We start from the raw sequence: 21,322 nt of genomic DNA on the forward strand, positions 1-21,322 counted from the left end.
GTGAAAAAAAAGTACAATTGTTTAATTTTGAAACTGAAATACAATAATTAGGCTCAAAATTTTGGCCTGACCGAGCCTGGCCCATACAAGGTTGGGCCCGCGCTTATATTTTTAGGCCAAGGGTTGGGCCGGGCCCGGGCCTAGCCTAAGTCCGTTGTTATGAAGGCAAAGCCCGGCCCGGGCCGGGCCCAGCCCATGATCACCCCTACCCCCAACCCAGGTGCAGCGGGATTCGATCCCAAAATCTCCGCTACGCTGGTTGGCACCTTACTGCGTCTGTAGCCTTGTCTGCACACAAATGTCCCACTTTGTAAAAACCCTTATATAAACCTTGCCTGCGACTAGGAACAAGTCCACAGGACACCAAGAGAAAATATATACATAACATGTGGAAAGACAAAAGCCCCGGTGTAAAGATTCTCTGGCTATGGACCATTGGAACCGCTGCTGGTACTTTTCTTCTTCAAACCCTAATTATCATTGATCATCGCCACTCCCACTGATTTTTTTTTTCTCCTGTAAATGAAACAATCTCCACCAGTTCTTGTTACCAGTGCTGTGAGGATGAGGTTGAAAGACATGGAGAAACTCATGAATGCTGAAGAAGAAACCATACGACCCAGATCGACACTCACGGGCGAGTCTGCCGACTCTGTCAGAGTTATCAAAGGAAATGATTCATAGGTAGAACACCATGAATGGGCTTTATCCTGTCTCTCTAGTGAACCGGGTTTTGATAACCTTTATTTTATTTTATTTTAGTCTTTCTTTTAATTTCTTTCTGCACAAATTTCTCTCCATTTCTTTGACTTTACATATGCGTTATTGCATTCAACTCGTTATAATTGATTGAACATCACAAGTTTACTTTGTCCCATGTGATTTTTTGATTATGAGGTTTTTCTTCAATTGAATCTAGTGAAAATGCTTGGGAAGCTAAAAAAGCGTACTTCTAGAACTCGTGAGATGTAAGCTGGAGACCGCGCTCCTTCTTCTATTTGATGGGCCATTTGGAAAGAGAGGGATCTAAGAATCTTTGAGAGATTAGAAAAGCCAAATATTCACATACTCATGCTCTTAATGGATTGGATGTAAGTTTTGGTGGAATTCAAATCTTTCAAGGGAAGTTATCTTGCATTTAACTGTTTATCGGTTTTGTGTGCAGAGGGTAGTTTCTTTGGCCTTTTGTTTCCATTTCTCTTTTGCTATACGTCCATATAAGTATACATCACAATTTTTATTGGCTTATTTTAATGAAAAGGACCTTAGGCTAGTAACACCATTAATTGATTCTTAAGTCTTTTGGTTAAAATTCAATTACTGATCAGTTATGTGGTGCAGTCTTAGATAGAAGCATCATCACTCACTGGTACTGCATCAAAATCAGTTTTTAATGTTCCTCTGAAAATTGAATTACTTATCATGCTCAATCCGTCATATTCAGAAGTTCTAGTATTGAACAAAATGAAAATTTAAATTATTTGCTTCAGGGGAAGGTAGTAACTTTGAAGTTATATTAGGTCTTTGTTATCTATATGGTAGCGGGTGTTAAGAATATAGCCTTTTTTTAAAAAAATGTTAGGACATGCACTTATAATAAAAAAGAATGTTAAGACATGCCAATAAGTATAGGATATAGTAATTAGTAGGTTATTTGTAATTTTATGGAGATCCAGAGATAATAATAAGATTTCTATTGTAGAAGTGTCCTGTAGTCTGTTTTTTGCAAGGTAAAGTGGGAAGAGACCCATAGAAATTAATGTGTTTCATGAGGGAGAAGGTTGTTTCAAGTGGTTGTCCCTCATCCATCTCTTCCTCTTGCACTTATATTGAAAAGGAGGTTACCCATAACGAACACTACCAGAAAAAGACCATGGGCAAAATTACAGTGAACTTTGGGAAGAGAAGGAACAAGACAGACACAATGTGTCAGCACTGTGGATGATACAGCCATTACCTCCAAAGGAGCTGCTGTGCTGCTTGTAGATTTCCTGTCCGTGTTACATGGAATCTGCTAAGTTGATGATGCATCCATGTTGAACATCTTTCAGAATCCGATACTCAATGGATTCTTGGGAACACTTCTATATAAGATTTCATTTTTATCTCCTAGTTTATTTGACATAAATGAACAACTAATGTACAAGAAAAATACCATTTTTCTTGTCAAATGTTAATTGGTAACAATGACAACACTTTAGATCCCTTTTATTGCAGTATGCGATGTTGGAATTAAAAGAAAATATGAATTGTTTTAATAATATATTACTTTTTTGTAGATGCGCCCATGAATTCATGCTTTAATATAATTGGAGTTTGAAGGCTCCAAGGAGAAATAACAGTAATGGGTAGGATGAGGTATCTCATTCTCAACATGTTCCTTGAAGGATCCAAAGCCACTTACGAGAAGGACCTGAAGTAGCTCCAAGGAAGAAGGGTTCTGTATAGGAACCAATTTGCTTTAGAATCTAGCTTGGAATTGCAGGTGTAGAATGGGTGTCCCAGTGAGGAAGATGATGATGTGGCCAGAAATCAGCCATGTCAAATGTTGGTCACTTAATTCATGTCACAAAGGTTTTCCATTGCTTGAAGGAGGTGCTCTCTGGGGGCTGGTGTGTGAATATCTTGAGGATCTGCAAAGGAAGGAGGCTGTTACTGAAGATAATGTAGGGGATTTGGGTGTACAGGACGTCTCATAGAGGGAAGGGAGGGTAGATGAAGGGACAAATAAAAAGGAAAAGGAATTGGCAACAAATCTTGTACAAGCGATGGGATTAAAGTTGAGAGAGGTAGAAAACATTAAAACCTATGCCAAAAAGAAAGGGAGAAAGAGACAATTGAGCAAAGGAAGAGAAAAATGACAGGGGTAGAGAAACTAATGAAGGGACAAATAAAAAGGAAAAGGAATTGGCGACAAATCTTGTGTAAGCGATGGGATTAAAGTTGAGAGAGGTAGAAAACATTAAAACCTATGCCAAAAAGAAAGGGAAAAAGAGACAAATGAGCAAAGGAAGAGAAAAATGACAGGGGTAGAGAAACTAAAATCTGATGTTGCGGCTGATCTTGAATTTAGTGCAAGGGGGCAGAGACGGAAGGGTCCAAAGTAAGGGATTTTTTGAGTGGGGATTAAGTTGAATTTTGATATGAAGATATTGAGTTGAAATGTCAGAGGCTTAGGCAGTGCTAGGAAAAGAAGGGTAATAAAGGATCTTCTCAGAAAAGAGTGTCTAGATATAGTAATGCTGCAAGAAACAAAATTGGAAATCCTGGATACAAGATGGGTGATAAGTGTGTGGTTCTCTAGAGGGATAGGATGATCCTTTTGTGCCCTTGTGGGGGACCTCTGGGGATTGTGACAATGTGGAGGAAGGAGGTGGTGGAACCGGTGGAGTTAATAGGTTGATTCTCAGTCTCTCTGAAGTTCAAAGTTGTGGGAGATGGGTTTACTTGGGTTCTATCGAATGTCTATGGTTCCAACAGATACAAAGATATAGGTTTAATGTGGGAAAAGCTTTATGACATTAGAGGGTTGTGGGATGAACCATGGTGTTTAGGTGGTAACTTTAATGTGGTTAGATTCACAAACAAGACAAATAACCCCGACCAATTGGTCACGACAAGCATGAGGAAATTTAATGATTTTATTGATGATTGTGAATTGATGGAACTTCCTCTTTAGCAGACCATTTTCACCTCGTTTAACTTACAGAACCCCCCAAGTTACTCCAAACTGGATAAATTTATTTTTAACTCTGAATGGGAAGTGCATTGGACAGGATTGTTAGCTAGAGCTTTACCAAGAGTTACCTCGGATCATTAGCCGATTAGCATTGAGACTAAAGGTGAAAGAGTGGTGGAATGAAGAGATGGAAGGAATCCAAGGGGGAGGAGGATCTTTCCGCAGGAAATTAAAAAGTTTAAAAATCAAAATCAAGGAGTGGAACAGAGAGCGTTTTGAGAGACTAGAGGATAGGAAATTAAATGTGATATCCCAAATTGAGATTCTTGATGACAAGGAAAGTCTGGGTGTATTATCAGAGGAAGACAGGAGTCTAAGATGGTCACTGAAGGAGTTGGAAGAAATTCTATTTAGAGAAGAAATAGTAGAAGGCGAAAGAATTTTGTGGAGAAATTGGAAGTGAATGGAGTGTTGGTGTTTGACCAAGAGGAGATTGCCACTTGTTTCGTAAATCACTTTAAAGAGGTATATAAGAGTTAGGAGGGCACTAGTTTTAGCCTAGTAGGATTAGATTGGCCAAGCTTGAACCCTGAAATGGCACACTGGTTGGAAAGGAATTTTGAATAGGAAGAAATAAGGGGAGCAATGTTCTCAATGAATCGATTTAAAGCTCTAGGGTCAGATGGTTTCATTGTGGCTTTTTATCAAGACTATTAGGATATCAAGTCAGATTTATGGGTAATGTTTGAGGAGTTTTCTGAAGAGCATTCTATTAGCCCAGGGGTTAACTCCACCTTCTTAGCCTTGATACCTAAAAAGGGAGATACTATTCAGCTTAGAGATTTCAGACCCATCAGTTTGGTGACTAGTATCTACAATTTCCTTGAGGTTAAAAATAGTTCTGCCCTCCTTAATAAGTCAATTGCAAGGGGCTTTCATTCAAGGTAGACAAATTATTGATCAAATCATTGGAGAAAGCGTACGATCTAGTAGATTGGTCATTCTTGATGGAAGTTTTGAGGGATTTTGGGTTTGGAGATAGGTGGTGTGGTTGGAATAAAGGTTGTTTGACTAGTACTCATTATTCTGTGTTGGTTAATGAAGTGGTTCGAGATTTTTTTCCAGCAACTAGAGGACTAAGACAGGGGGATCCACTCTCTCCCTTCCTCTTTACCTTGCTAGCAGATGATTTTGAGAGCGGACAGGCTGAATCTGATTAAAGGATGGAAGGTTGGAAGAGAGGGTGTTATTGTTATACACCTACAATTCGCAAACGACACTATCCTTTTTTGTGAGACTGGGGACCCTCTGATAGCAAGGAACTTGAAAGGGGTGATAAAGTTGTCTGAGGTTGTGCCAAAGCTAAAGATTAACTTCCAAAAGAGTTGTGTGGTGGGGATAAATTTAGAGGAGGAATTGGGTGGGGTAGCTGAGGAGTTAGGTTGTGACATCTAGTTGGCCTTTGAGATACTTGGGGTTACCATTAGGAGCCAATCCTAGGGAGGGAAGTTTTTGGAATCCCGTGGTGTAAAGATGTGCTAAGAAACTGGTGGCTTGGAAAAGAAATAATGTGACTTTGGGGTCAAATTACTTTAATTCAATCCATCTTAGTTAATCTCCCAATTTACTTCCTTACAGTATTTAGGATGCCACAAAAGGAGGTAATGAAAGTAGAGAAACTGATGAGGGACTTTTTGTGGGAAGGAAGGATCATTTGGTAAGATGGGAATCATAGTTTTCAAGGTGCCAAGGCGAGGCTAGGTGACTGGGGGGGGCCTTGTCTACTAGTCGCCTAGGTGCCCGCCTAGGCGATGGATTTTTTTTATGTTAAAAACATAGATCCTAGGGTAGTTCCCTAGGTACTATAACCATATTTTTTAATAATTATTCATGATTTTCATAAGAAAGTATAAATTTCATATTAAAGTATAGAAAATCAACATATTCATGAGAAGAAAATGAAGAAGGAAAATAAAATTAAAAAAATATAGGGGCTGAACCCTTATTTTTGTTATAGGAAAAGAAGAAAATAAAAAGTATTGGTAGTAGTAGTAGTAGAAGTAGAAGTAGAAGAAGAATATATGGAAGAGAAAAATGTGCTGATTAGATAAAATTTTAAGTTCATCCTTATTGGTTCAGGTTTTTAAGTCTTTGAGGGTTCGATACAGCATTTAGCAATGTTTGTGTTGATTAAACCCTAATAAATAAAAAAATAATAAAAAGAAATTAGTATATAAACACACAAAATGATTATTTTAGTTTAATAATGTCTATTTTATAATTATAATATAAAAAAAGAATGAATGAAAAAGTATTTTATAGTAGGAAGTAGAAAATTGCTTGGCAATTAGGCGAGGTGAGCTTCAAAGGGCGCCTTGTTGCCTAGGCATCGCCTGACAACTATGATGGGAATTAGCATGCAAGAAAAGGGAGCAAGGGGGTCTGGGATTGGGTAGCCCAGGGAAGAAAAACTCAAACCTTTTGCGTAAGTGGCTTTGGAGATGGCCTTTGGAGGAGGAAATACTTTGGCACAAAGATGTAGAGAGTATTCATGGAGCCCAGGGAAGAAAAACTCAGACCTTTTGCGTAAGTGGCTTTGGAGATGGCCTTTGGAGGAGGAAATACTTTGGCACAAAGATGTAGAGAGTATTCATGGAGCAGAAGGCAATGGTTGGGATGTTGGCATTTCTCGAAGGGCCACGTTGAACTCTCCTTGGAAGGCAATCTATGGTGTTCTTCCACAATTCTTAAATTTAATCAGGTATGATGTATGCATTGGGAATAGGGTTCTTTTTTGGGAGGACTTATGGATTGGGAATTCAACCCTCAAGGATCTTTTGCTGCCTTTGTATTCCTTTTCTTGCTTTAAAAATGAATTTGTTCAAAGATTTGTCTCATTTTCCTTGTCCTTGGTTTCAGTTAGGATTTGGGTTTCAGGAGAGATTTAAGAGATTTTGAGCTTGACCAGACAGCACAGTTACTTTGCTTGCTTGATTCTATCTGTCTGGATCCTTAAACCGGATGTATTTGGTCCCCTAACCCTTTAGGCACTTTCTGTTGTGGTTGCATTCTAGAATGTTCTTAGCTGGATACACCTTTGCTTCTAGAATGTTCACTTTTTTAATTACACATGTTGATTTATTGTTGTGGTGGAATGTTGAACACTCAATTTTTAATTAATAAAGTGGACCAGTTTAATCCCGATTAGCCTTGGGTTGGCCGAGTCCATATACTTATGTGATGCTGCTATCCTCTTACAATATTAATAATTTATTATTTTATTATTAGGTGGGAACTTTAAGTGGGACCCACATATTTTTTTACTTGAAATTACTTTAGTTGAAGAGTTAAATTTTTTTGTTTTATGAATAATGTATTACTTTATTAAGAACTTATTAATAATTAATTATTAAATAAAATAATTGTTTTGTTTTAATTCTTAGTTAGATGTGAATATAGCTGGGAATTTTATGAATAATTAATTATTTCTCCCCTGAAATTACTTAAGTTGAAAGAGCCAGATTTTTTTTTGTTGTATTATTAACTTTTTGTGATGCTTTTCTATCATCCTTCAATGATGATTAAGGCAATTGCCACCAAAATTTCTTTACTACTAATATTTATTTTGGTGCCAATGGACTTTTGGTGACAAATGCTAAAAGTGTCATCAAAGATTGTAAACAAACGTCACGAAATGTGAATCTTTTGCAACATTTGATTTAAACATCATGGTAAGTATTTGCCATGAAAGTCTTTCAGTAACATTTAGCCAAGGTTCAAAGTATCGGAAACGCCAAGTGTATTGGAAAGACAATTTTAAGAGATGTATTGGGATATGCCTTGAATATGCATGTGTATCAGATAAAAACTAAAATACGTTTGGAAACACTATAAATACTGTAATAACTCATAGAAATACATCAACAACACTAAGTATAAGACTCCGATGAGGTGTATATACATTAAACTAATATATTTTAATGGTTTTATGAAGAAATATGTTATACCTAATTATAATTTCATTAAAAACCCTATGCTTAACTATAATTTATAAATATAATTCTTAAGTTTTAATGTTTTATCGGATGAGAAAAACCGAAATCTCCTATCCAACCATAAAACATGCATTGGCACAACTTCTATGTGAAAATATAATTAATAATTATTTATTATTTAAATAATTATTATTTATTATTTATTTTTAAAAATTATAAAAAATAAATAAACATTATATTATATATTCAAAAAATAGTTACTAAAGAAGAAATTTTAATTATTTTGTGGATATGATAGATCATCCATAAAAGTATAATATATTCAATCATTGTGATCAAATGTTAAAATATAATTAATTAGTTAATTATTTTTAATTCTAAAAATATAAAAATAAAAAAAATAATTATTAAGAAGAAATTTCAATTGGCTTGTGGATATGATAGATCATCTATATAATTATAATATATTCAATTGTTGTGATCAAATGATAAAATATAATTAATTATTATTTATTTTTTTAATTCTAAAAATATAAAAAATCAAAAAAATATTAAAGAAGAAATTTCAATTGCTCTATGGATATGGTAGATAAATCCATAGATTTAAAACATATTTAGTCTTTATAAGTAGAGAAAAAATTACATTTTCAAATTTTTTGTTAATTTATAATTTCCCCAAATATCTTCATGAAATTTTCATAAATCTATGATAACACAAAAAAAATTGTGATTTTGAATGTAAGAAATGTAGATCAATATAAATTTAAACATTAAAGAAAAAAAAGAAATCACAAGATATTATAAAAGATTGAAAAGATTTACGTACTTTTGCCATATTTTTTCAAAATTTGAAAAGTATTTAAAAAAATAACGATTCACACTTGTTTTTTGCAAATCTAGCACTCTATGAATGAAGTTTGGCTTTAGAGTCATTTGGGGGTGAATGAAGGCTTATTTTGGGAAAAAAAGAAGCTTGGGTTTTTCCTTTAATTTTTTTTTTCAGTTTTTGGTCGTATCTTTTTTGTTGATACACTATCGATACGCCTTGATATACCCCTGACACACCCTCGGTACGCCCTCAATACGGGTCTGATATGCATTAAAAAAGATGAAACATCCGATTTTCATGCGTATCCTGTATTAATTTTTCAAAGATACAATACGATATACCCCAAATTGAGAGTATCATACCAAAATTTTAAACCTTGCATTTAGCTAAACGTTGTTGAAAATCCTCTTTTCACGATGTTTACGACGTTTACTTTTAAGGGAAAATGTATGATGCCGGAAAGATATGGTGGCCAAAAAGGTTTTGGTCAATCAAAACCCATATGTAATTTTTTTTGGTTATCATGCTTATAATATTGGTTGACCGGTTGCCATTCCAATATCATAGTAGAACCCTTTCAATGTAACCAAAAATTTTTAACATAGATAAAACTACGTATGTGGTGGGAAAATATTTTGTGTGACGTTTGTGATTAATGTCACCAAAGAGCGATAGGAACCAATGTTCAAAATCTTGCAACGTATTATCCTGTATCGATCGATAAATATCATATCTTTAACGGGTTGACATGGGAAATGCTAGAAAATCATTTGTTTTGTGTTTTTTTCGTTGTGTTGACCTTGTATTGGGGCGTACAGGACCTATATCGGGGTGTATCGGGGTCATATTGTAGTTGTATCAGTGTGTCGGTCAATACAATATGATTTCTCGTAGGCAAAAAACGAATTAAAAATATTTGAGAAAAAGGCTTCTAACTCATTCCAAAACCTTCTCTCTCCCAAATTCACCAAATCATCCCTACAGATTCTTGGATTATAAAATCTTTAAAAAAACAAAAAAAGAAAACTCTCCAAAACTTAAGATTTTTAAGGTTCGTGTTCAATTTTTTACACAAAAATGCAAAAATTATTAGTTTTTTTTACAATTTATTTGATGGTATGTTACAATATTTTGTTTTTTTTAATGCTTGCAAATGCTTATATACTTTCCTTATGTAGAAAATCCTATATTTTTACATGCCTTAAATAGATCTATTTAATTTTTTGAAGAAAGATTTAGAAAAATATAAAATAACAAAAAATAAAATTTTATATTTTTCGTTTTACTAATCTACCCATGAAGAATAATTGTCATAGATCTATGGGTGATCTACCATATCCATACAATTACTAAAATTTCTAAAATATTTATTTTTTTTGTAATTTTTTGAATAAAAATATTTACTTTTTTTATTTTTAGTATGAAAAAAAACTATTTATTTTTAAAACTTTTTGTAATTTTAGAATATTTTTTCTAATTTTTAATTCAAAGATTTGTCACAATTTATTGTAAAATAATCATTTTTTTGTAATTTTTAGCGTGATCTAACCATAATGTTTACCATAAAATTATTTTCTGTTACATTTTATTTTTTTATTTTGTAACAAAAATATAAATTATTTGTTTGATTAAGAAATAAATAAGTGTTTAAAAATTATAGAAAATGTTTTATTAAATAATTATTAAGCTTATATTTTATTGTTATAACCTTATTAGAGAATACCTTTATGTTTTTGTATGTTGGCTATAATATATCTTTTTCATAAAAATCACTAAAGGATGTGATTTTTGTTTATATATAGCTCATTTAGGTCTTATATTTAATATTATTGATGTATATTTATGATTTATTGGAGTATCTATGGTGTTTTAATGTGTTTCAATGTGTATCTTAATTTTTCGTTTGTATCAATGTGTATTCAAAGCATATCACGATATGTCTTTTTAAATTTATCTTTTCGATACATTTAGTATTTCTGATACTTTAAAAAAAAGTTTACCATTCCAAATATATATCTTAAACGCCATGGAAAGTGTGGCTCAAATTGGCAGGTGAAGACATTTTTATGACATTTACTTGAACATGGCAAATATCACTAGGTTTCAAACTTTAGAAACACTTATAATTAATTGTCGTCAAAACCTGACTTTTTTGTTACATTTAAATTAAACACCGTGGAATGTTAACTTCCTTGCGACGTTTAAATAATAAATGTAACTAAATGTTGTTCTTTTTGTAGTGAATGATTCGATCTAATGGTATGTGGGTCCCACACCATACAGGATCACCTCTCCCATAACACGAGAATTAATAAATCCACTAAAGCTGGTTACCCACTGGTCATAATTAAACTGAAATTAGAAATTAATTAATACCCAAGCTTTGATCTTTCTAGGGTTTAAAGAGGACTTGAGGCTCGTTTGGTTCATGGGAATAGGGGTTTGGAATTTGAATCAGAATGAGCTATTCCGATTTCGATTGTTTGGTTGGGCAGAATTGAAATCCCATTCCCATTCTTACTGGAATGTTGTTCCCCTATTTGAGAGAATGGGCATTCCCATTCTAGCTCATTCCAATTCTTGTATGAACCTAACAAACTATGGGAATAGACTATCCTGATTCTGATTCAAGGGATTTTGATTCCAATTCTAACTACAAACCAAAAGGACCATTAATAGAATCCTATGTAAACCCAAACTCTGGTGGGAAAGACTACCATGTATTCAGCCTTTGTTTTTGCAAGTATTCAGTCCAAAACCTATAAAAACTAGAGGGATCGAACTTACAACTTTGTGCGCCATTCTCCATATTGCTTCCAGCTTTGGAGGAGTTTTTTTTTTTTTTATTGAGTTTATATTCATACAATAAACCTCCATTTCCATGTGTGACATCAGCACTGAATAAGTGTTGATTTCTCAAGGATCAAATAAGCAATACCAATATCTACACTATCTTTAGCTTGTTTGCATTGGATAGAGAGATAGGCTTGGCATCTTGGACATGAACACCACATCAAATTCTTGCACTTGTGAGGCTCTATTATCAAGTAAGAATATGACCTTTTGTTGTTTTGGGTCTAATATGGTTTGGTTTGAATCCCAAAGTTGATGCAAAGTGAGAGATTGTTTTCTCACATGGTATTACATTACAGATATCTGATTTCATGGGTTCTTGAACCTTAATTGAAAGGTTTAAATTGCCAAAATTCACCCTATATGAGTGTCACATCTTTCAATTATAAACTAAAACACTTGAAGAGATTCAACATATCTTTGTGAGAAGGAATTTAGCCAAGAAGCTACCGAGTTTTTCTCACTACAAAATTGATTTAGCTCAGTAATCTCTTCTAAAAAAAAATCTTGCTAACATATTCTCTTTTTTTTCTAGTAGATAAACATTGATTCAAGTTCTTTAGTTTCTCAATTCAAAACCATTGATTTATAGTGGTAGAGAGCATGTGATTGTTAGAAATCTATTGGGAATGTATTAATTCATAGCACAAGAGGTGATAGTCATTATGCCTTCAAATAGTCAAATTATTTTGTAAGTAATTGACTAGAACAAACTAGTAGTCAACTAAGGAATCTTTTTTCTCTGGCTGTTGTCTACTTCCTCCTGATATTTAACTAATAACATATACTCAGTCTAGGTTATGAGGCAGGGTTAACTCATGGTTTTTTATGATCGATTACTGAGTAGTGTCTAAGCAACACTAGCCTCATTCAACTGTCATAGATGGTCGATTAAAGGATTATGGGTAGTCGACTACTTGAAGGAGGGGAAATCCATCAAATGGATGGCTGAACCATGTTGGATGGTAGAGTGAAATTTCATAAATTTCTTTTAACCCTTCAGGGAATCGCATTCTCAGTTTTAGAAAAGCTGCATTTTTCAAGGATCGTTCTTCCACCGAACCTCACTTGATCTGAAACCAAAAGAAATGGAGAAGAATACCTTATACGGATTCCACACGTGTAGTTCCCAAAGTGGGTGTTCATGCCCAAAGAGGATACCAAAGGCGCAACTTGAATTGAAGTCGGTTCAGCAACACAATCCTTCAGCAAGAACTGCAATCCAACAGCTTGGATCGAGCAAGGGATGTGAGCGTGATGCAAATCTGACTTTTCTTGCAAAAATCAAAAACCAAGACAGATCAAGATCAGTCACCAAATGGAGAATGAATTAAGGTTTGGGTGGCAAGAGCAGAGGGAGAAAACTAAAAGCAGAAAAGGTGTCTAGAGCAGTTCGCTCCCTCCTTTTATAAGCCTTAAAGATTAGCACTCCTAATCCAATTAGGAGGAGTCTTTAATCCAAATCTTTATTTGGATTTGGACTCTTTAAGTGGATAAGAGTTATCCTCTTATCCTAATAGCTGATCCAAATCCATATCCATACCCATATTTGCCCAAGTCACATGACTGCTTAACATGTCATGTGACATCCTGATTAATCCAATTAATCATGGGCTTTAGGTCCATTAAGTAAGTGGCTCACGTCCCCAATTAGTTGTTGGCAAATTTGGCTCTCTTTGTATGGTGTGGGACCCCAACAATGACCTCACATAAACCCATATGGGTTTGGCCTAACTTCTATGACAAAGCCTGGCTGAATTCACTGCTAAGCACAGTGAACCTCTAAGTCCATCTGTATGGGATCTTAATGGGCCCAACATTTACAATAAATGGTCCTTGAGTCCAATCATCCTATGAAGGCCCAAGGACAATGGTCTTAAGTGAGATATAGCCCATCAGGTATAACGGGCCTAAATGGTCTTACACTATATATATATATTGCAAAACAAATCTAAAACAAGTTTGAAATTGACTGCTGGTAGTTTTGGTTTCTGAGGCTGCGCAATCCGGGCATTCCTAGCTAGATGCTGGCTGGCTCCTAGCTGGAAACGGATGACACCTGAGAAGAAGACGGTGAAGAATTCCCGGGGGACTTGCCTGGTGGGAATACTTCGATGCTTAAGTTAGAACACTGGAGAAAATAGTGAAGAGTGTAAAGAAGGCTAAGAGTGTAGGTCGCGCCAGATAACTGAGTTAGCTCGAGAGAAAGTTCGAGTAAGTTCAAGACAAGATCTTAGATGTTCGAGAGAGAGAGAGAGAGAGAGCCCTTCCCTTCGACTAGGGGGCTCTTATATAGGCGTTCTTGTCAAATCGGGCATAACCGCCACTGGACTTCTATCGCAGCCGTTATCTGCCAGGGCTGCGCAGGTAACCGTTGCAAGGTACTACCCAATCGGGTGAGTGACACATCCTGGGAGGACAGGCATGCCACCATCTGTCGAGAGACGTGGGTGCAGTCTGTCGAATTGGCAGGGACTGCGCCGTCGGTCAGGAGACATGGCGCAGTCTGACAGGTACGGTCTTGTCAGATAGAAGCTTCCTGAAAGCATTGCGTCGCTTAGTCGCAAGCTATTCTGTCGTGTAGCGAGCTATCCTGTCGTGTAGCGAGCTACCCTGTCTCTAGCTACTTTGTAGAAAGCTCCTTGGGGTACTTCGAGGTGACCCCTCTCAAGGTTGCCTTTGGAGCAGTTTTTCTGCCTAAGTGTTGGAGCGAGCTAGTTACCCTAGCTCACAAGATGGGATAGACTTGTCTTGGAGTATTCCTTTTCTGTAGCTCGGGGGACCTCAAGCTCGCGTAGTAGCGAGCTATGGTGTAGCGAGCTGCCCTGTGGGCTGGTTACTTTGTCGCGGTTAGGCTGTGGTGCTGAGTTGTTGCTCGTGCTGAGTCATGTCCACGTGTCATCATTTCAAGGGGTCAGGTCAAATCACCCTTCATCAATTGCCCCCACTCCTCGGGCTAAGAGTGTTATCTTAGTGTGAGGAGTTCATGAAGTGTGACGGGTGGATTTGATTGAAGTTCAAACCCGATTGACCGCTCACATTAAATGCGTGCGCAGAAGTCAGGGGATTTCTGACTTTTCGAATGCAGAGAAATGCGCCAAAGCGGCTCTTAACTCCGGATGTCGTGCAACTGTCATTAGCTCAATCATGGGAGACGTGCAGCCAGTCACATTTCGGTTTCAGAAGACGTGCAGTCAGCTTGACTACGAACTGTCAGATCTGTCTCAATCTGGGTCGTTGATCTGGGGGCACAATGGCTATAAATAGGAGGGCCCCCAGACCTCATTTTCTTTCACGCTAACTTGCTTTGTCTTCAGATTCTGAGGTTGCGCATCCATCTAGTCTGCCCGGGCTCTTCTCCTGTTCACACCATTTCATCTTTTCCGGTGAGTCTAATCATTTTGTCAATCATGTCTGGGTATCCTTACCACGTTTATCCCCGGGACAGTAACTAGGACGACGCCCCCTCGAGCTCTGGGAGAGCTTGGGAGCAGGCTTCGGAGGCTCGGGAGGCCTCCGTCGAGGTGGCTTCTACTTCTCGGGGCAGAGAGCCCGACACCTTCGGTCCCTCCTCTATGACGATGGAGAGACTTAGATCTCTAGTTCACTACTTTAACCTTCCTGGGGACCTCATCTACAGTCTCCCTTCTGGTAACTTTCCCTGGGAGCATGGTCCCAATGACATAGTGATTTTCCAGGAATAGCTCGAGGCTGGCTTGCGTCTTCCTCTGCACCCTCTAATAGTGGAGGTGTTGAATCATTTCAACGTCACCATTGACCAGCTCCATCCCAACGCCATCCGGAGTGTAGTTGGGACTATTTCTCTGTGCTATGAGTATTGTCTTCCTTGATATCTTTTCTTCCATTCTCTGCATCAAGAATGCTACTCACATAGCGCCTCCGGAAAGGCGTTCCAACTACTTTTCTCCCTGCCGCGGCTTCAAGCTCTTGCACGAGCTGCCGAACAGGATTTCGGCCTGGAAGCGGGACTATTTTGTGGTTTGTAACCCCGAGGGGTGGCCCTTCCCAACTTCTTGGAGGGCTGCCATCCAGGATTCTGGGGTTGAGTTGAACCCTAAAACTTGGAAAATGCTGCTGTCCTGGGCAGCAATAGGCCTTCTTTGTTCAGACTACTTGACCGAGGAAAAGCTCGCGCAGGCTGGCCTGAGTCTGAGTAGGTTGCCTTTTAGGTCGTGTAGTGCCTTGTAAAAATACACACACCACACACACACACAGATATATATATATATTACTGGACTAATACCTTGTGGTTTTTTGGCAACCATCATGTCTGGTGTTGACGCGTGCCGCCTTCTTTCCAGCAACCAGAAGCGTAAGGCGAAGAGGTCGCGTCCTGACCGAGCTTCAACTTCTGGGGGCATTGAGTTTGAGTCTGCTGAGCCAGACTTTGTTTCTCCACCGCCTGAGGTTCCACCAGTCCCATCTGAAGGAGGTGCCAGAGAAGGCGGCCTCGAGGAGGGCGAGCTCCCGAGGCAAGGGTTGTTTCCTCCTGGGCCTTCCCGCAGTTCCCGGTGGGCAACTGGGAGGGTGTCAATGATTACCTCGTGGCTGAGCGGAAGAGCCGAAGGGCGATCTACCACTAGCAGGTCGCTAGGTGGGGGGAGATGGAGCCCAAGGCGCTCGCCACTTCTCACTGTATGGTGGTAAGTGGTCTTTTCTCTTTCTTCTCGTTCTTTCCTTTCTTTTCCTTTTTTTGACCTTAGTCTCTTGTTGGCAGGTGAACTCTGCCATCCACGCCATGGCCCTACAGACCAACATCCACTCCGGCGACACTCGCAATCAGAGGGCCAACGTCCAGAAGCTCCGGGGCGAGCTCGACTAGGCCTGAGGTGAGATTCTTCAGGCTTGCAAGGAGAGCGAGGCCTAGGACCTGCTCGCCCGTGACCAGGAGGCACAAATTGCCAAGCTTTCTGAGGAGAGCGCGTGCTACAGGGAGGAGTCATCGAGGGTGGCAGCAGAGAGGGAGCTCCTTCGCTAGCAGGTTCGAGACTTGGAGTCTACACTTCTGGACCGAACTCGGAACTTCGACACCATTGTGGAGGCCGAGCGGGCTAAGGCAGTCTGGGACTTCAAGGACTCCCAAGAGTATCACGACCTCCAAGTGGAGTACGGCTCGAGCTCGTACCGCTTCGGATTCAAGCTTTGCCGCTAGTTGGTCCGAAAGAAGTTCTTTGGGCTCAACCTTGACGGCATCACAATGAAGGGCCTAGCTCCTGAGACGGTGGACCAGGTGGAGGAGGAGGAGCCTAACTACCCGGAGGATGAGGACGAGGTGGAGGAGGTGGACCCTTGAGGCTGGTGGCTCTTCTGTTTTTCTATTCTTCTGATTGACTTCTGGTGGTTCCCGGGTGCCAAAACCCGGTTTTCAAAAATCTTCTTCTTGGGTAGTTGTGCCCTTTTTTACTTCTTGTTGAACTTTCCCGAGCTTTTTAGCTCGGTTTTTATTTATGAAATAGTAATGAAATTTTTCCTTGTTCTGCTAAGTATGGTGTGCTCTTTTATTTTTTGCCAAAGCGATCTCATCACTCGAGCTATTAAAGCTACATGCCCGAAATAGGATTTTTTGGTAATTATTACCCTGAGCTATCCCTTAGTGTTTTGAGGCATTTTTATAGTATACCGCAAAGTAGTTACTGTGTATGCTCGAACTGTATGTTTGTAGGTTGTTCCTTATTTGGTTCAACCGATGTATTGAGACGAGCTATGCTTCGTAGGGTTCAAACCTGAGCTGCTTACGTTTCTGGTACGTCATACTTCGCCTTTACCAATGAAGCGGCTAAGTCTTTCACGGTGCCAATGTCTTAGTTAGCTCGGTGTTTTAGCCCTTGGGCTGAGGGGGTGACTTATAGTCTGCCCTTGGAGTTTGCCTTATTGCGCCGAGGTCATCTTAGCTTGGCATTTTGTCCCTTAGGCTCTGAGAGTGACACATGGTCAATTCAGTAGTTACAGGTAATACTGCCTTAAGTTGACAATATTCCATGCCCGAGGTACTTGTTTCCCTTCAAGGGTTTCGAGCTCGTACTTTCCATCCCCGAGCACCCGTTTCACTAGGTAGGGTCCTTCCCAATTTGGTCCGAGCTTGCCAACGTCGGGCTCAAGTGCCATAACTTTACGAAGGACCAGGTCGCCGACGCGGAGATTCCGCTTCTTGACCCTAGCATTATAGTACCGGGCTACTCTTTGCTGGTAAGCTGTGGTCCTGATATATGCGAGGTCCCTAACTTCGTCGAGTAGGTCGAGGTTGGTACGTAGCTTATCTTCATTTGCTTTGTCGTCATATGCTTCCAGCTGCACTGGCTGCTACCTCACGGTGCTCGGACTCAACCGGCCTGGGAGCTCCAGGCTTGCCCGAACTGGGGGCCTCGTGCTCAACCGGCCTGGGGACTTCAGAGCTGAAAGTGCACTCCGCGACGAAGTCTGCTAAGGCTTGGGCCTTAATAGTAGTTCGTGGCTTGTATTGGAGATCGTACTCGTTGAGCTCAACGGCCCACTTCGTCAGTCAACCAGAGACCTCGGACTTGAGTAGGACTTGCCTCAGAGGTTTGTTGGTGACGGCGATAACAGTATGAGCCTGAAAGTACAGACGAAGCTTTCGGGCTTCAATAACCAGTGCATAGGCAAATTTTTCTATCTCCAGATATCTTGTCTCTACTCCCTACAACACTTTACCAACATAGTAGATAGGTCGTTGAACCCGATCTACTTCTTTTATTAGTACCGAGCTGACCACTTCGTCACTTGCCGAGAGGTACAACTCTAAAACATCGCCCTCTTCAGACCGGGTTAAGACCGGCATGCTAGCGAGGTACTTTTTGAGCTCGTCAAACGCGAGCTGGCAGTCTTGGGTCCATTCAAACCCTTTGCTTTTAATTGCCTTAAAGAAAGGTAGGCAGCGGTCTGCCGATTTGGACATGAAGCGGCTCAAAACGGCTAATCTGCCGTTCAACCTCTGAACCTCCATTTTCTGGGGTGGTCTCATATCTAGGATGGCCTTTATTTTGTCCGGGTTGGCTTCAATGCCACGCCGGTTTACAATGTATCCTAGGAATTTACCCGAGGTGACGCCAAAGACACACTTATTCGGGTTCAACTTCATATTAAATCTACGCAGAATTTCAAAGACTAAATGCAAATCTTGTATTAAGTCGCATGAAAACTGGGTTTTGACGATCATGTCGTCTACATAACATTCTACTTTTTGGTCAATCAATGGCTCAAACAGTTTATTTACAAGTCTTTGAAAGGTTGCCTTGGCATTTTTTAGCCCGAAGGGCATGACCTTGTAGCAGTACAGGCCAAGCTCGGTTATGAAGGTAGTCTTTTCTTCATCTGTCGGGTCCATCCTGATCTGGTTGTAGCCCGATTAGGCATCTAGAAAGCTCAGCAACTCATGCCCCGAGGTCGTGTCCACCAGACGGTTGGTCCTGGGGAGTGGGAAGCACTCCTTTGGGCAAGCTCGGTTCAGGTCAGTGTAGTCAACGTACATTCACCATTTACTGTTAGTCTTTTTCACCAAAACGGGGTTGACCACCCAGCTCGGGTAATGGACTTCCCTGATAAAATCGGCTGCAAGGAGCTTCCTGACCTCCTCGTCGACTGCTCTCCATCGCTCTGGGGCTAGGTTGCGTTTCTTCTATCTAACGGGCCTAACTACAACATCAGTATTAAGCTTATGAGTTATAATGCTAGGGTCTATGCCAGGCATTTCTGCCGCTGACCATGCAAAATCATCTAAAATTTCAAGCAAAAAGCGTACCAGTTTAGATTGTAGAGGCTCCTCAATGGAAGCACCGATCAGAAGCATTCAGGCTGGGTCCTTCGTCGAGGTTGGGATGGAGACGGTCTCTTCTGTGGGCGCAGCTCGCTCCTCATTCTGCTCCGTAGGTCATTCCAGCTCGAGGTCATCGGCCACCTTAGCTTTCCCTTTGAGGGCGACAACGTAGCATTTGCGAGACTCAAACTGGTCACCTCACGCTATCCCAATTCCGAAGTCTGTGGGGAACTTCATGGCCAAGTAGTAAGTGGACACCACAGCCCGTAAGGCATGGGTAATCGGCCGACCTACTATGGCGTTATACGGGGAAGGGGTTGCGACCACCAAGAAATCGTGGTTAAGCCTCACTATGCTAGGCCAAGTGCCGACTTCCACAGGTAATGCAATCCTTCCCAGGGGCCTGACTTCCTCTCTACTAAAGCCTACCAGGGGAGTGTTCGTGGGCTTCAGGTCGCTCTCTTGGAGTTGAAGTTGGTCGAAGGCTGCTTTGAAGAGGATGCCTGTTGAGCTGCCTGAGTCGACGAGGACGCGCCTGATTTCGAAGTCGTTGATCTTCACCTTTATGACGAGCGCGTCATCATGGGGGTAGTGGACCCCGCGCGCGTCATCTTCTGTAAAGAAGATGGGATCTTCCATCCTTGGCCGCTTTGGGGGGTTCTACTCTTCTCTGGCGGCCTCGCGAGCTGCAGCTGAGGTGCAGCCCGCCACAATCGAGCCTCCAACTATGACGTGGATGGTCCCCCGAACTGGTCTCTCTTCGGGGGGCTGCTTCTACGGCTGTTCCGCTTGCCTGCTGGACTCGGGAGCGTCTCTACTCTGCTCCCCTTGCCGACCTGCTTTATTATTATTATTACTTTGTACAAAATTTCTCAGATATTCGCGACGAATGAGTTCTTCTATCTCATCGCAGAGGTTTTTACAACTTTCAGTGCTATGACCGTGATCTTTATGAAAGCTACAATACAGATTTTTATTCCTAACATTAGGGTAGGCCTTCAGCCGAGGTAGCCACTTCACATACGGGGCGTCCTTGATCGCCATGAGGATCTCAACTTGCTTTGTGTTGAGGGGTGTGTAGTCCCTTTCTGCTGCCGGAGCTCGGAAGGGCTGAACCGGCCTTGCCCCCCGAGCTGGGTCCTTCTTCTTCCTGCTGTCGCCCTGAGATGGGGGCTCTGGTTCCCTCTTCCTTTTCTCAAGGGCCTGCTCGCCCTTCTGGTTGATTTCTTGCTCCGTCCCTATAAACCGTTCCTCGAGCTTGAGGAACTCGGTCACAGTCTTGGGTTGATTGATAACCACGTGCCACTTGAACTCCTTTTGGGTAATACCTCGCTTGGCTGCGGTGAGGCGAACTACAGGGTCCAGATCGGGTATCTGCAGACAAGTGTCATTAAACCGCTTGATGTAACTCCGAATGGACTCCCCTTCCTTTTGAACTATGCCGATGAGGCTTTCTTGAGTTCTCGGGCACCTCTTGCTGGTGACGAAGTGGGAGGTGAAAACTTGCACAAACTGCGCCCAGCTTCTTATCGAACCGGGCATGAGGTTTCGGTACCAAGTGTGGGCTACCCCTTTGAAGGTGGTGGAAAAGGCCACGCACATGCAGGACTCGTTGGCTCTTGCCAGGTGCATCTGGGACTGAAAGGCGTCCACATGATCATTCGGATCGAAGGATCCATCATACTTGTCCAGTGGAGGGAGCATGAAGTCCCTTGGCATGGGGACAGCAAGGAGTTCTGGAGATAGTGGGGAAGAAACTGAGAGGAGAGGAGCAACTTTCACTTCACCTAAGCATACCTCCTCTTTTCCTTTGAGCTCGGGAGAGACTCGGGTAGTAGTTCGGCAAGCTCGCCGGCGTCTTCGCTGCTCTTTGTTGGCTCAGTGTTGGTGCTTGATGCTTCAATGTCGCCGAGCTCGATGGGCTCAGACTACTGGCGGTGGCTCTGAACCGCAGGGCCCTGCTTGTAGTCTGCGACTAGGTCCTCGAACGGGTTCTCTGTGAGCGGGAGCTCGAACTGCGAATGCTGGGGCGATGCGGGCTTGGTTGGCTGGGAGGCCCCCGACCTGCCCACAGGCTGCGAACGGGGGTGGTTGGCCTCTCCTTCCTACCATGGGAAGAGGCTTGGCTCTTGGCGGGATCCTGGGCTTGGGAGGCCTCTCCCCGGCGAGGTCGT

The 21,322-nt window shown here is 40.9% G+C and overlaps 1 long non-coding RNA gene across 2 annotated transcripts; it reads left to right on the top strand.

Moving 5' to 3' along the window:
- Nucleotides 1-258: 258 nt before the first annotated feature.
- Nucleotides 259-6,881, top strand: LOC104598307 (uncharacterized). Of its 2 annotated transcripts, XR_016078943.1 has the most exons (5): nt 259-450; nt 542-684; nt 920-1,091; nt 2,280-6,440; nt 6,599-6,881. It is a non-coding gene; the product is annotated as an uncharacterized LOC104598307 (long non-coding RNA). The 2 variants fall into 2 exon arrangements; XR_002022714.2 differs by having other exon boundaries at nt 292-450; nt 2,280-6,881.
- The last annotated feature ends 14,441 nt before the right edge of the window (nt 6,882-21,322 follow it).

This window comes from Nelumbo nucifera, chromosome 7 (genome assembly GCF_055504915.1).
Source record: "Nelumbo nucifera cultivar China Antique chromosome 7, China Antique-T2T, whole genome shotgun sequence".
Lineage (NCBI taxonomy): Eukaryota > Viridiplantae > Streptophyta > Magnoliopsida > Proteales > Nelumbonaceae > Nelumbo > Nelumbo nucifera.